We start from the raw sequence: 15850 nt of genomic DNA, 5'->3' as shown, positions 1-15850 counted from the left end.
GTTTTATGCTTCTCCTTGCGGATTGTAGACGTCGTGTTTACAGGCGTCACGGGGGGAACGTTATGCACGAAACTACATACAGGAAGTGGACAGCCTTGGTTGTGATAGTTTGATGACGTGGGAAGCCATCTCCTAGATTGTCAAAACTAACTTGGTGTACGTTCTGGTGAATTTAACGGCACAACGTTACACGTCCTTCCCATTATGCAACAAGCGAACGTCATTTTCCAACAAGACAACCCCCGACATCACACGGCAAGACTGACTACTTTTTACAGGATTCACAACATCCAGTTCCTGCCATGGCCCTCCAGGTCTCCAGATTAAAACCCAATCGAACATGCATGGGATGCACTGGATCGACTGCGAGCATGTCAGCAACAATCACAGAACCTCCAACAGTTGCCACAAGAGCTGGGTGAACATTTCCCAGGCCACAATTCAGGATCTGATTGCTTCCGTGTGATTACGAAGCCAGTCAGTTTGGGACTGTAATGGTGGCCATAAAAGATATTGAGAACAGATGACCTTCACCTTGAAATCAACTATCTACTGTGTGCCATATGGAACCTGGGTCAATGAGAATGATGTGTGCCAACTTTGAACAATTGATAACCATCTGTTGATTATTAATATGATATACATGTATAACATTTACATCTAAAATCACTTTTGCTCTTTCTTGGCAGAGTATATATACGAGGGGTGTTCAATAAGTTTTGCAACTTTAATGTTAGACCAAGTCGCAGAATATCTTTTGCACTTTTATTTTTCAATATAGTCTCCATTCACCTCAATACACTCATTCCATTTGTCCTCCAAGCTTTTAATACCACTTTTATAGAAATCCGCAGATTGGTCCTCTAACCACGCCTCTATGGCAGCCTTTATATCCTCGTCATCCTGGAAGCGTCTTCCACGTAGGGCAGATTTCAGTTGCCGAAACAGGAAATAATCACTGGGGGCTAAGTCTTGGCTGTAGGGTGGGTGATTTAACTGTTCGAATCCACATTCACATAATTCGCATATGGATTTCTTTTGCTTTGCATCCCTCCTTGGTAAGGAACTTTATTAAAGCGCGTTGTTCAGGTTTGAGAGAATCCATGATTGTAACCACCCTTAGGTAAATAAAGCCATCACATCTAACTTGTTGTTGTGTCTGGAACTTGTTATGACACGTGTCAACCTGATGTTATGACTTGTGTCACACCTGTCGCAAGGTGACATTGTTTGTGTAAACACAAATGCCCAAGTTGCAAAACTTATTGAACGCCCCTCGTGTATAATATCGACATCAATTTGGGGAATTAATATGTTTGTTGTCCCAGTATATCATTGCATAATAAAATATATCCACTTTCGTTAAATAAGAAGGGACTTGATGCATGCGTCATACATAACTAAGTCTGAAATGAATACATACTGACACCTCATCTACAAATTCCATAACGGTGATCCCTTGACTTTGCAATCGCTCCATGTCTGTGGCAAATCGACTGTCCAGCTGGCCATATGTCCTCCTCTTTGGTTGCTCCTGGCAGGAGGTTGCCATGGCAGCAACAAAAGCCTTGTTCTCCTCATACATTTTGTTTCACCTCGATTGGAAATGGACTGGCTCAAAATTTGACGTGAAGTTTACATCGATGATAAGGTCCCTGGGTTATAAAAACAAAGCTTTAAACTCTAAATGCCTTTGAGCTTTCAGTTGATTGTCTAGTTAGTTAACAGGAATACTCCTGGGCGGCGTCAGGCAACAAACAAACATTTCACGTAAATTGTGTGAGTACTGGCGCTACCGGTAGGGCATGCATGACATGTTTTCTCCTTTCAAGAACACACTGATTTCCAGTGATCCATTTATTAACTTTCACTACAATTTTGCCTTTTACGCCCAGTGGAATCTGTTTCCGCCGATAATCGAGACTGGTTATTCTCTGGCGTTGACGGTTTATATTCATATTGTATTCCAGGGATACCGGCATTAGCCCTTTTAAATAAACGTTTTTTTATGCACCAGTAATATCTTATGTGTCCATCTGCTACCTCTGCAATGCTGGTATGATCCAGCTTGTAGAGTATACATATGGCCACAGTAACAAGACAGACACGTATATATCGTTCTTGACATTCATGATTTATACTTGAATTCAAGCAAAGATTCATAAAGTTGTTACTTGCAAAAACATGTTAATACTTGATACATTCAAACAACGATCCATACTTGTTACACTCTTCAAAAAAAGAAACGCATAGTTAAACAACAAGGATATTTATTAAGCGGATGGAAAAGTATCTACACAGAATATGCGTGAACACAATCAAATGAAATTAGACACAGTGATCCACAAAATCATTGTCGTCATTGTCAGCATTAATTCAGTTCAGTCATTGCACATGTGTAGCCACAAGGGGGCGTCATGGTCAGTACATGGTCACACCACCTCTTGTAAGGCGTTGGCGAGTTTTGCCAGTGTGTGGTGACGTTGATGGACGCATCGATCAAGTTCGTCCCACAAATGTTTAATCGGGTTGAGATCAGGCGATTTGGACGGCCATGGAAGGACATTGATGTTCTCATTAACAAGGAAATTAACTGTTGCACGTGCTGCGTGGGGCCGAGCGTTGTCATGTTGAAACAGCTCCCTCTGGCGGTCCAAAGTTGGGAGGAAGTGAGGACGCAGAATTTGGTCTATGTATCGGTTTGCTGTAAGATTGCCCGGGACAACCACTAACTGTGATATACCCGTGTAGGATATGGCTCCCCACACCACGACACTCCCTCCACCAAATCGTTCCACCTGTTTAACGCAGTTCGACACAAAACGTTCATGTCGACGTCGGTATACACGTTATCTTCCATCCCGTCGTGAAGAAAACGTGACTCATTGCTGAACCAAACGCGTCGCCAGTTCCTGAGATCCCGTACTCTATTGCACCACCGGACACGTCGTTGACGGTGTAGACGTCGCAAGACAGGTCCAACTTTCGGTCGTCTAGCTCGAATTCCCACTTCCCTCAGACGATTTTTGATGGTTTGGTCGGAAATTCTTACGAAGGTGATGCAACTGGATGTACCGATCCTGAGCAGGGGTGGTCACTCTTGGTTTCCACTTCTGGGATGATCTTGAGTCAAATTAGTGCGGGTATATCGATCCCATAGTCCAGATATGGTGCTTTGGTGAACGTTGAAGTGTCTTGCAACGGCAGACTGGGACTTCCCTGCTTCCAAACGTCCAATGGCGATATTTCGGTCAGTTGCAATTAATCTTGGCATTTTTCGATCTCCGTTCACCTAAGAAAATTCGTAATGAACTGATGAATTTTGTACGGTCTTTTATAGTCAGTGTCTCTACTCTTGTTTCCAACATTTTGCACGTGCATTGTGCTGAAAACCTTTTCCGAAAGCAATTTCCGTGCATCCTTTGCATTTTTGCTGATAAACGTTTACAAAAAAACATTTTGAGATATGTTTGCGTGCAATCCACAACAAACATGACATGATTAACGGGAATGAAACATAAGAATTGTCTTTATGACGATTGCTGGGGAAAAAATCTAATTCGAATTCTCACAACACCTATGCGTTTCTTTTTTTGAAGAGTGTATATTTAAACGAAGATTCATACTTTCATACATCTGGCTTTCTCCTGTACCTATCACCTAACTTATGGTGTACTTTATCGGTAGGTCTTCGAAAGGGCTACATGGGAGTCAGGTTAAACACTTAATTAAGAAAAAGACGATACTCAAACCAAATTTCAAATTAAAAAAAGACTTTAAAAGAGTGCGCCTAAGATTAATGTTCGTTCGTTTCATCATTCCCAGTTCACTGAAGTAAATAACTGAAATCTTTCCATAGCGGTCGTAACAATTGATTGATGTTCTAAGCATTTAGTAACGGAGTATTGATGGCAGATATATATTACGCATTTGAATTAAGTTTCTCTTGATGTAACCTCAAGTAGCACGACAGTAATAAACTAGTTACTAAGATCAACCTTTTCATTCAAATCATTACAATGAAGAGCTCTAGCAGTGTGACCTAGTACTGTCCAGCTGTACTCGGGGCGGTCGGGTAGCCTAGTGGTAAAAGCGTGAGCTCGTCACGCCGAAGGCACGGGTTCGATTCCTCACATAAGCACAATATGTGAAGCCCATTTCTGGTGCCCCCGCCGTGATATTGCTGGAATATTGCTAAAAGTGGCGCAAGAACATTACCATTCACTCACTCTAGCACACCCGTGAAGAGCCGTGATGGTCTTCAGCAACCCATGCTTGCTGTAAGAGGCGACTAACGGGATCTGGTGGTCGCTGACTTGGTTGATGCATTTCATCGTATCCCAATTGCGTAGATCGATGCTCATGATGCCAGTCACTGGATTGCCGGGTCCATACTCGAGTATTTACAGACCACCGTCATATAGCTGGAATAGTGCTGAGTTAAGCAACAATCCAACGAACAAACACTCACTCACTCTAGCGATAGTCAGATACCTTTATTTTATCATTATTACGACGGGCTATCGCAGTATGTATACATACAAGTAGTCTGGAAATGGGATAAATGGACAAAAAGTGCTCTCAAGTCAACCATATGTATCTGTCATATGTCTTGAACATTTCAAATCACTATCTTGCATTATGTCCCTTCTATGTCCCTCCTATTGACCAATCAGATTCAACCTCTCATATAACTTGCATTAACTTAAAACAAAATGGCGGTCCCCAGTCAAGACGATCAGATCGATAATCAAAATCTATATTATAAAAAAACGGATCTTACTTCGCGAATCGCATCCAATCACGTGAGCACCTGGATAAAAAACATGAAAGGGTTTGGATAATATTTGTTGACAACGAGTTGACGGTACACAGACTTAACAAATCCTGCAATAGACCGAAATGTGCCAAGTCCAAACTCCATTATTCCTGCCTAGTTCGGCAAGGGTGGTAACTGGATTTTTATAGCCAATGAACACCCTGAACTGAACAGATTGCAGCACTTTGATAATGTCGTCATCTTCAATACATCTAATTCATAGATTCATTGTGGGGTCATATTGTGTGTGAATGTGTGCGTGTGTGCGTGCGTGCGTGCGTGTGGCTGTTTGTATTAGTCCGGAATTATGTCGATTTATCCCCACTCAGACCCCACTCAGACACACTACTACTCCGAGCCAGCCAGTCCTTGTTTCAGCCGAGCGCCAGTCAGGGTCAGAACAAGTACCATCTTTTTAACGTCTTTTGATATGACGCTCCCTTGGATCGAACCCCGGACCTTCCGGTCTCCGGGCGGAGGCGATCTTTTAGAAAGGAGGCCATGTTAAATCGGCTGTTTTTTTCCTCGAACACCTGGTCTCATCACTGCTTTTTTGCCCTTTACGCTAAATGGAATCTATATCGGGGGCTCCTGAAGCTATTCTTTTGTATTGACTTTTTATGTTGACAATCTGTCCACCACATAAATGAACTTGAAGAATTCTCCACAGACTATCACAGATAACTTGACTGCAAAGAATGACGTCATAGATCGTTGTTGACATTATCGATAACACTCTTCAAACCGCCATATGTACCTTGATGTGGTATTAACCCATACTTACTGGGCAAGACTGTCCTTTAGGCCCCGTGCTTCAGTAGGCGATTCTTTGTGGTGACATTTCGGATTTATAGAGTGAACAGAGTTTGGAATTTGTTTGACATTTGCGTGATAAAAGACGAAAATTTACTGTTTCTTTCTAACTTGTTAATTATACACTGACGTACCTGTATGTTTTGGCCTATCCACGTATTCCCTTTCGTAAACCCCAGCAAGTTTGTCCCTCAAACATCACGTCTTATATACCCTTTTCGCGAGCACCCGTTGTCATGACTGATTTTCAGTGATCCATTAATATAATTTTCACCGCTCTTTTGACTTTTACGCCCAAAGGAACCTGTTTCGTGGAAGAATGGAGGCTGAATGTTCTCTGGCGTTGACTATATAAATTGTCTCAATATGTGTGTGTGTGTGTGTGTGTGTGTGTGTGTGTGTGTGTGTGTGTGTGTGTGTGTGTGTCTGTGTGTCTGTGTTCGTGTGTGTGTGTTTCTGCGTGCGAGTCTCTGTGTGACTGCATGTTCGTGCGCGTGTCTGTGTGTGCGTGCGTGCGTGCGTGCATGTGTGTGGGGGCAAAGGAGGGTATATATACTCAACAACAAAGGTTCCTGTGACACCAATATTTTAGTGTATTTTTCAAACAAGTAAAGTTTGGTTTTCAATATTGTAGTACATGTATGGAATCAAGTCACAAAAACGCAACTGCTACAGAAAAGCATGCATTCCATGCAAAAGTTGACTTTTATGCAGGACCCATGCATTTCACTACATAAGAATGGGTATAAAAACATGTGCGTTAACGGGATCCTATATGCATTGTTTGGCATCGTGCTGACAACCACTCAGAAAAACAACAAAATTACGCAATTATTCAACATTACGAAATGCCACGGCTGTCCGAAAATGAGCGTCTGCGAGTCATTGGTATGCGTGAAGCAGGATCGAGTCAACTTGATTTTGCAAGACAATTTAACGTCCACAGAAACACCATTTGGTGTTTATGGCAACGTTGGCAATAGACGAATGCAGTCAGAGACCATCCTCGGGTTGGAAGGCCACGCGTAGCCAATAATCGACAACACACCTACGAAATCGATTCCAGCCAGCAACAGTGACTGCAAGAAGCATCCCTGGCCGTCGACGAATATCTTCACAAACCGTACGTCGTCGCCTCAGATGTGCAGGGATTGTCGCCAGAAGACCCGCCAGACGTACCATTTTGACAGGAAACCACCGTCAAGCACGTCTACAGTGGTGCAGACGGCGACTACGCTGGACGGCCATGCAGTGGGGACAAGTTCTATTCACTGACGAGTCTCGTTTTCACCTCAGTCACAGCGATGGACGGATTCCAGTGTACCGACGTCGAGGTGAACGTTACGTCAATCATTGTGTCATGGAAGAAGATCGGTTCGGAGGCGGCAGCGTTATGGTATGGGGTGGGATTACAGCAAGACAGAGGACCCGTTTGATGGTGGTAGAGGGAAATCTCAATGGACAGCGCTACCGCGACGAGATCATCGCCCCTGTTGTTCTACCGTTTTTGCGTCGTCATGGCCCAGGTACTTCCATTCAACATGACAACACCCAGCCTCAAATTGTTCGACTTGTTCAGGATTCTCAGGATTCTCAACGTGATTGTCATCCCCTGGCCGGCTCGCTCCCCTGATCTCTCACCAATCGAGCACATGTGGGATGAGATGGATCGGCGCCTTCGACGTCAACCACGTGTTCCACAGACACTCCAGGAACTTCGAAACATGCTCCAGCAGATATGAACAGATATCCCACAGGACTTTGTGCGACGCCTGGTCCATTCCATGAGACGAAGATGTGTTGCTTGCATCGCAACCAGAGGTGGATACACACGCTATTAATTTGTAAATTAACATTTTGGCATGTTCATGGGTTTTTTTTAAATCACGCATTTTCTGAAGTCAGTATGACAAATTAAACCATTTGAACACTTACAGGGGTCTTTTATCTGTTGCAAACCGAAATTGTTTCAGAGTTGGTTAAAATCATAACTTTGCATTAAATCTTATTCAATGTCACAGGAACTTTTGTTGTTCAGTATATGTTATTTTAAAAATAAGCGATGGGGTGTCTAGTTCCATCACTGTAAAATATTCCAAAGATTTAACTGGTGCCAATATGAAATTACATTGTACATTATAACTGAATCCTTGTATTTTGAGTGAGTGAGTTGGGTTTTGGCCGAAATACTCCAGTCATATTACTACGGGGAACACCTAGCCCTGTAGTCATTTGCATCCAGCACTATAACACACCAGAATGAAATGCATGCTGATCGCTTCCGATGTACCTGTCAATGTAACAAAAATGGCGGGCTTTAGACATGAAAGGATAATGACATGACTTAAAACCTCATTTCGCCGTCCTCTTTCGGACTGTGACAAGCCCCAAGGGTACCTCTTTAACTCATCAATTAGTGAACATCGAGAATCTGTATCAAGTGGAAACACGCAGTGCAATGAATTAGTAACAGCTACTGCTGGCGGCTGTTGGTAGGAGAAGGGGATTTTCAATACTTTGTTTGCCCAGTGGAATCTATTTCCACAGATATTCCCTGGCGTTAACGTTCTATATTTGTCAAAAGGAAACTAACAGGTTACAATTACATAGAACATATGTTCATTCTCTCTGGCACAAATGTTAATACCGGTCGTGGTCGCGGGGACGTATTGTGTGCCACATGGCCATGGCTATAGGTACATGCCGGCGGTCATTATAAGTTGTCCAGCCGGCTCAAGGGGGACATGGGTTGACCTCTATGTTAGTTTATGTTCTCAGAGCCCAAAGAGTAAGAATAACGGTAAAATGCCCAATTTTTATTTTACTTCCTTTATTTTTCACATTCATAAAAAAATAACAGACGGCAGAGAACAAATTTACAGTTATTCCCCATAGCGCTATTTCATAAGGAGACTATCGACCTACTTGGAGAATGGCGTCTTACATATTGAAATCGAGATACAAAATTGCAGTTGATATGTTGCAAATGAGAGCGGGGATCATGAGACATTACATGTTAGCGGGGTCCATTGAAAATAATAGGATGGGTTTCAGTCGGTCAGTTCTAAGAAAAGATAATATAAATGTAATAAACATTTAATCAAAATGCAGACAAAATATGCATGAAGGTAGTTCCTCATAAACCCCTGCCTGTAACATATACTTTACGAACCAACCAACCCCCCCACCTCTCACTCACTTAAGCAAGACAAAAATATTGTTTTGCTAAAAATCATGCATTTGAATACAACACGTGACTGGTTGTGCTGAGACGGTTGTAAATCACCAAGGTATGGAATCCTTGAAGGGACACTATCGTGTTGTTGTCCCTACAAAAACAAGCAAAATGTGTCAAGATTAACGACAATGTCCCTCCTGGGATTCCGTATACCGGGATCATTTCGCTCGCTGACACCTGTGACAATACACCAAGCCCATTGACATCCAGTGAATACTGTGATGGCCTGATATCTGCAGCTGCTAGGCAACGGAACTGTGATTGTCATCAGAAACTGAAGTATTGTGTTAAAGATAACAAGAGGACACAAGCGAGTCAAAGACTAGATTTGCGAGTCTGTCCAGCGCTGATTGCTTATTTATGGGTCGCAAGAGTCTTGGAAGCAGTGTTGTATATAAGGTGTACTCCAGTTCGGATTAGATCAGTCCCTTCTTTCTACTCTTCGACTGTTATCGTGGAACGCATATCTGTGATAGACTGACAGCTGACGCTCCAGGGAATATGGAATAAACAGACGATTAACCCGCGCATTTGCATTTCGCAATGGACATCTGTATGTTCATCATAAGAACAGGATTTGATCAATGGCTCAATGTGTGTTAGTGGGTGAACGTGAATCACATGTATTCAGTTTATCGTTTATCACTTAAACAGTTGTTCGTCTTGTCACAATGTCAAGCCATCACAGAACGCTGTTCACTGCTAGAGGGGGCGGTCCGGTAGCAGAGTGGCTAAAGCGTTGAGCTTTGACCCCTAAGACAGTTCTTGTCTCCGGTCGTGACCTAACGAGAATATTTACTACAACGACAAAGATACTAAAACGACAAAGAGTATACTCACTCACTGACCGCGATTACCCGGGGGAGTCAAGATAAATACAGGTCCCCAGTCCTTTATGTTGTAAAAGCCGACAAAAAACCGGGAATTGAATAGTCAAGCTCTGTGATCCTGTATTGTCTGAGTGTGTGCCATCAGACCCATCTGCGTTTACCCCTGACCATATTTTCCAAACCACTAGTTTTTCTTGTAAAGGCCGACGGAGTTTCATCATGAGCCCAGTATCGTTCATTTGTTCACTTGCATTGACAATATGTATGTCCTTGAACAGGATCAATGTTTCGACTGGTGGACGGAAGTTTTGTTTGTTTGTTTGTTTGATTGTTGTTTAACGCCACGCTCAGCAATATTCCAGCTATATGACGGCGGTCTGTAAATAATCGAGTCTGGACCAGACAATCCAGTGATTGACATCATGAGCATCGATCCACGCAATTGGGATCGATGACATGCATCAACCAAGTCAGCGTGCCTGACCATGGACGGAAGTCCTTGAGTTTTATCATAGGCCCAGTAACATTTATCTAGTCTCTCGCATTGACAATTTATATTTAAATATTGCCGAATGCGGAATAATACAAACACTCACTGCATGAGGTGATCGGGTTCAGAGTACAATGGGCCAGACTCACTGCATGAGGTGATCAGTTTCAGAGTACAATGGGCCAGACTAACCGGACATGCAGCAGACCTCTTGTTCTACTCAAGCTGCCGGGTGGAACTAGCTGTGGTAACCATATCTCCGTGCTGCTCCTTATAAACGATTTTGATGTTGACTTGTCGCGACACAAAACTATTCTCGGGGTTTCATAGTTAACACATCGTTTTTAGTTTCAACAAAATCAGTATACGCGCTATCGTGTCACTTGATTGTCTGGCCGAGATTTGCTGTCACTGTATTGTCTGGTCCAGACTGGATTGTTTAGAGGACACCGTCGTAAGGCCAAAGGAACCTGTTTCCTGGGAGAATGGAGGCTGAATATTCCCTGGCTTTAACTATTATAAATTGACTTCTCCCTGTGTGTGTGTGTGTGTGTGTGTGTATGTGTGTGTGTGTGTCTGTGTGTGTGTGTCTGTGTGTGTGTGTGTGTGTCTGTGTTTGTGTGGTGTGTGTCAGAGAGAGAGAGAGATAGATAGTTAGATAGAGAGAGAGTGATCTATGTCCTCATCCTTGCTGTCATCTAACACCAGCGAAGTGTAGTAGCAGTGGGTCTAAGGTGTGATATTGTGTGATTAATGAAATCTACATTTTTCTTATTTTTCTGAGTGTGCGTGCGTGCTTGTCCGAGGACTACAGTAGGAGCGCTGGGTCCCAAATTGAATTGGTCCAATTTCAAAACACAGTTCGTTCATCTTCAAGGTGTTCGGTGTGGGAGGATGTGTGTTTCCTTTAACAATAAAATTGTACGATAACCAACTTCAACTCGTCGTTTATTTTTTAAATAGTCGGAATATTACAATGGACAGCTTTAGCAGATATTTCTTATAATTATAGAAACGCTTGTTTATATTTCAGTGACAAATAAATGTCAATACCCAGGACTTCACACTCGTCACACTTCAGTTCGTTCTTATAATGAGTATGTTGGGACGTTCCTAAATGTTATTCAACAGTGCATTATCAATAGAAAGCCTGCAGTGGGATCCTCATTCAGGATAACAGTTTGCCCTGACACGCACAGCAGTCAGTGTAAGGGGAGAGACATGATTGTTTCTGGGTCGGCCAGCAATATCCCAGATGACCTACAATCGGCCAAGTCACAATTAGCAACCATCCTCATGAGGCCGATCTAAGTTTACCGCCACGTATGGTCAATTGAAACCTATTGCGCCGCTTCCCACCTCCTACTCCGGGGTGAAAAGAGAGAGTAAATAGTGCGTCTATCATACTGATTCAGAAGACCTTCATCATTGATTCAGCGCCTGGCAAGACCATTTGCCAGGAATACAGTTCCCAAGCATCCTCATTAATGATCTTTAAAAGAAGAAATATGAGTCAACAGCCACGGTAGCGTCTGGCATTAGTTTCCTGTGCGAAATAGAGATCGTCACTATATAATTACCTTGTCTGTTACTGGTTCACAAAAGGATTTGCGCCTACAGCCCTTTCTGACTTCACACTTACACCAGGACAAGCATATTCAAACATATGTAACCTACATCACCTTAATGTGGCAGTGAACAATTACCTGTACAACATTGAACTGTTACCTGTACAACATTGAACTGTTAAATCTATAACATTGAACTGTTACATCTACAACATTGAACTGTTACATCTACAACATTGAACTGTTAAATCTCCAAAATTGAACTGTTACCTGTACAACATTAAACTGTTACATCTACAACATTGAACCGTTACATCTACAACATTGAACCGTTACATCTACAACATTGAACTGTTATATCTACAACATTGAACTGTTATATCTACAACATTGAACTGTTACATCTACAACATTAAACTGTTACATCTTCAACATTAAACTGTTACATCTTCAACATTGAACTGTTACATCTACAACATTGAACTGTTACATCTTCAACATTGAACTGTTACATCTACAACATTGAACCGTTACATCTACAACATTAAACTGTTACATCTACAACATTGAACTGTTACATCTACAACATTGAACCGTTACATCTACAACATTGAACTGATACATCTCCAACATTGAACTGTTATATCTACAACATTGAACCGTTACATCTACAACATTGAACTGTTACATCTATAACAATAAACTGTTACATCTACAACATTGAACTGTTACATCTGCAACATTGAACTGTTACATCTACAACATTGAACTGTTACATCTACAACATTGAACTGTTACATCTACAACATTGAACTGTTACATCTACAACATTAAACTGTTATATCTACAACATTAAACTGTTATATCTACAACATTGAACTGTTACCTGTACAACATTGAACTGTTACATCTACAACATTGAACTGTTATATCTACAACATTGAACTGTTACATCTACAACATTGAACTGTTACATCTACAACAATGAACTGTTATATCTACAACATTGAACTGTTATATCTACAACATTGAACTGTTACATCTACAACATTGAACCGTTATATCTCCAACATTGAACTGTTATATCTACAACATTGAACCGTTACATCTACAACATTGAACTGTTAAATCTACAACATTGAACTGTTACATCTACAACATTGAACTGTTACATCTACAACATTGAACCGTTATATCTACAACATTAAACTGTTAAATCTCCAAAAATTGAACTGTTACCTGTACAACATTGAACTGTTACATCTACAACATTGAACCGTTACATCTACAACATTGAACCGTTATATCTACAACATTGAACTGTAATATCTACAACATTGAACTGTTATATCTACAACATTGAACTGTTACATCTACAACATTAAACTGTTACATCTTCAACATTGAACTGTTACATCTACAACATTGAACTGTTTCATCTTCAACATTGAACTGTTACATCTACAACATTGAACTGTTATATCTACAACATTGAACTGTTACATCTACAACATTGAACTGTTATATCTACAACATTGAACTGTTACATCTATAACAATAAACTGTTACATCTACAACATTGAACTGTTACATGTACATCTGCAACATTGAACTGTTACATCTACAACATTGAACTGTTACATCTACAACATTGAACTGTTACATCTACAACATTAAACTCTTATATCTACAACATTAAACTGTTATATCTACAACATTGAACTGTTACCTGTACAACATTGAACTGTTACATCTACAACATTGAACTGCTATATCTACAACATTGAACTGTTACATCTACAACATTGAACTGTTACATCTACAACAATGAACTGTTATATCTACAACATTGAACTGTTATATCTACAACATTGAACTATTATATCTACAACATTGAACCGTTATATCTCCAACATTGAACTGTTATATCTACAACATTGAACCGTTACATCTACAACATTAAACTGTTCAATCTACAACATTGAACTGTTACATCTACAACATTGAACTGTTACATCTACAACATTGAACTGTTACATCTACAACATTGAACTGTTACATCTACAACATTAAACTGTTATATCTACAACATTAAACTGTTATATCTACAACATTGAACTGTTACCTGTACAACATTGAACTGTTACATCTACAACATTGAACTGTTTCATCTTCAACATTGAACTGTTACATCTACAACATTGAACTGTTATATCTACAACATTGAACTGTTACATCTACAACATTGAACTGTTATATCTACAACATTGAACTGTTACATCTATAACAATAAACTGTTACATCTACAACATTGAACTGTTACATGTACATCTGCAACATTGAACTGTTACATCTACAACATTGAACTGTTATATCTACAACATTGAACTGTTATATCTACGACATTGAACCGTTATATCTCCAACATTGAACTGTTATATCTACAACATTGAACCGTTACATCTACAACATTAAACTGTTCAATCTACAACATTGAACTGTTACATCTACAACATTGAACTGTTACATCTACAACATTGAACTGTTACATCTACAACATTGAACTGTTACATCTACAACATTAAACTGTTATATCTACAACATTAAACTGTTATATCTACAACATTGAACTGTTACCTGTACAACATTGAACTGTTACATCTACAACATTGAACTGTTATATCTACAACATTGAACTGTTATATCTACAACATTGAACTGTTACCTGTACAACATTGAACTGTTAAATCTACAACATTGAACTGTTATATCTACAACATTGAACTGTTACATCCACAACATTGAACTGTTACATCTACAACAATGAACTGTTATATCTACAACAATGAACTGTTATATCTACAACATTGAACTGTTATATCTACAACATTGAACTGTTATATCTACAACATTGAACCGTTATATCTCCAACAATGAACTGTTATATCTACAACATTGAACTGTTTCATCTACAATTGTTAAAAATACGTCCAGAACAGATATGTTTAAACAAAATCAGGCAAAATCATTCTTGTTTCAGAAAATCAGAAAACAATTCCACATGTTTGTTTCAGGCGTGGTGCTGTGCAAGATTACCAACTCCATGCCTATCTTCTGTATTGTCGTGTCCATCTACAGTCTGGTCGCTGTGTTTTAAACAACTTCATGTTAATACACTGCCGGGCAAAAGGAAGAAAACATCCATGTTTGATGGGGTGAAACAAACAGGAACTAATAGTTATGCGATGGTGATGTATTTGATACGGGTGTCATTGTTGTGTTTTCGGCGACTGTTTTTATCCTTTAGTCCTGGCCACGTGAAATAGAATCACGAAATAACGCGGTTTGTTTGTTTGTTGTTAAACGCCGCACTCAGCAATATTCCAGCTATATGACGGCGGTCTGTAAATGATCGAGTCTGGACCAGACAATCCAGTGATTGACCTTATGAGCATCGATCCACGCATTGGGGATACGGCGACATGCATCAACCAAGTCAGCGAGCCTGACCACACGATCCCGTAAGTAGCCTTTTACGACAAGCATAACGCGGAGATTGATGAATGAAGACAGCTGCACACGTGCCGATTACTATTGAGTGAAAACAAGCCATTCCGTCGATAAGAAATATTACTTACAGTAATGACAAAAATTGCAAAGTGCGCTCTTCAAGAAATTTCCATTCTCCTAGCGATAAACACCATCATTGAGGTTTGATCACGTGGTTTCCAACTCGATGGCTATATATATTGTTCCACGATCTAAAATGTACGTCCTCGTATTTTAAGTTAAGTGTTTTAGGAAGTGAATCATGTTGCTTTTGTCGTTAGGTCACGAGGAAGCAGTTTGCTGAAGCGTATAAGGTGCGATGCAGATTTGGATTGGCGATCAATAAGGAAAACACTTTGCTACAACCCACAGCCACAAGTCAAAATTAAAATCGTTTACAGGGAGCAGCAGAGAGATTGGTTACCTCAGCTAAACGTGCTGTATCAGGCAGACTCAACGGTCACGTTATCAGGAAAGGATCTTCCGTTAATCATTCGTTGGTAAACCATTGCGCGAATCAAAAAATATTTACTGGGACACGGG

The 15850-nt window shown here is 40.6% G+C and overlaps 1 protein-coding gene across 1 annotated transcript in view; it reads left to right on the top strand.

Moving 5' to 3' along the window:
• LOC124132849 (RYamide receptor-like) overlaps nt 1-15850 on the top strand; it is a 109694-nt gene that overhangs the window by 90916 nt on the left and 2928 nt on the right. The gene's annotated exons all lie outside the window — the stretch shown is intronic.

This window comes from Haliotis rufescens, unplaced genomic scaffold (genome assembly GCF_023055435.1).
Source record: "Haliotis rufescens isolate VD_foot unplaced genomic scaffold, xgHalRufe1.0.p SCAF_11, whole genome shotgun sequence".
NCBI classification, from domain to species: Eukaryota; Metazoa; Mollusca; class Gastropoda; order Lepetellida; family Haliotidae; genus Haliotis; species Haliotis rufescens.
Note: the sequence above shows the minus strand (reverse complement) of the source record. Positions and strands in the feature narration are given on the sequence as shown.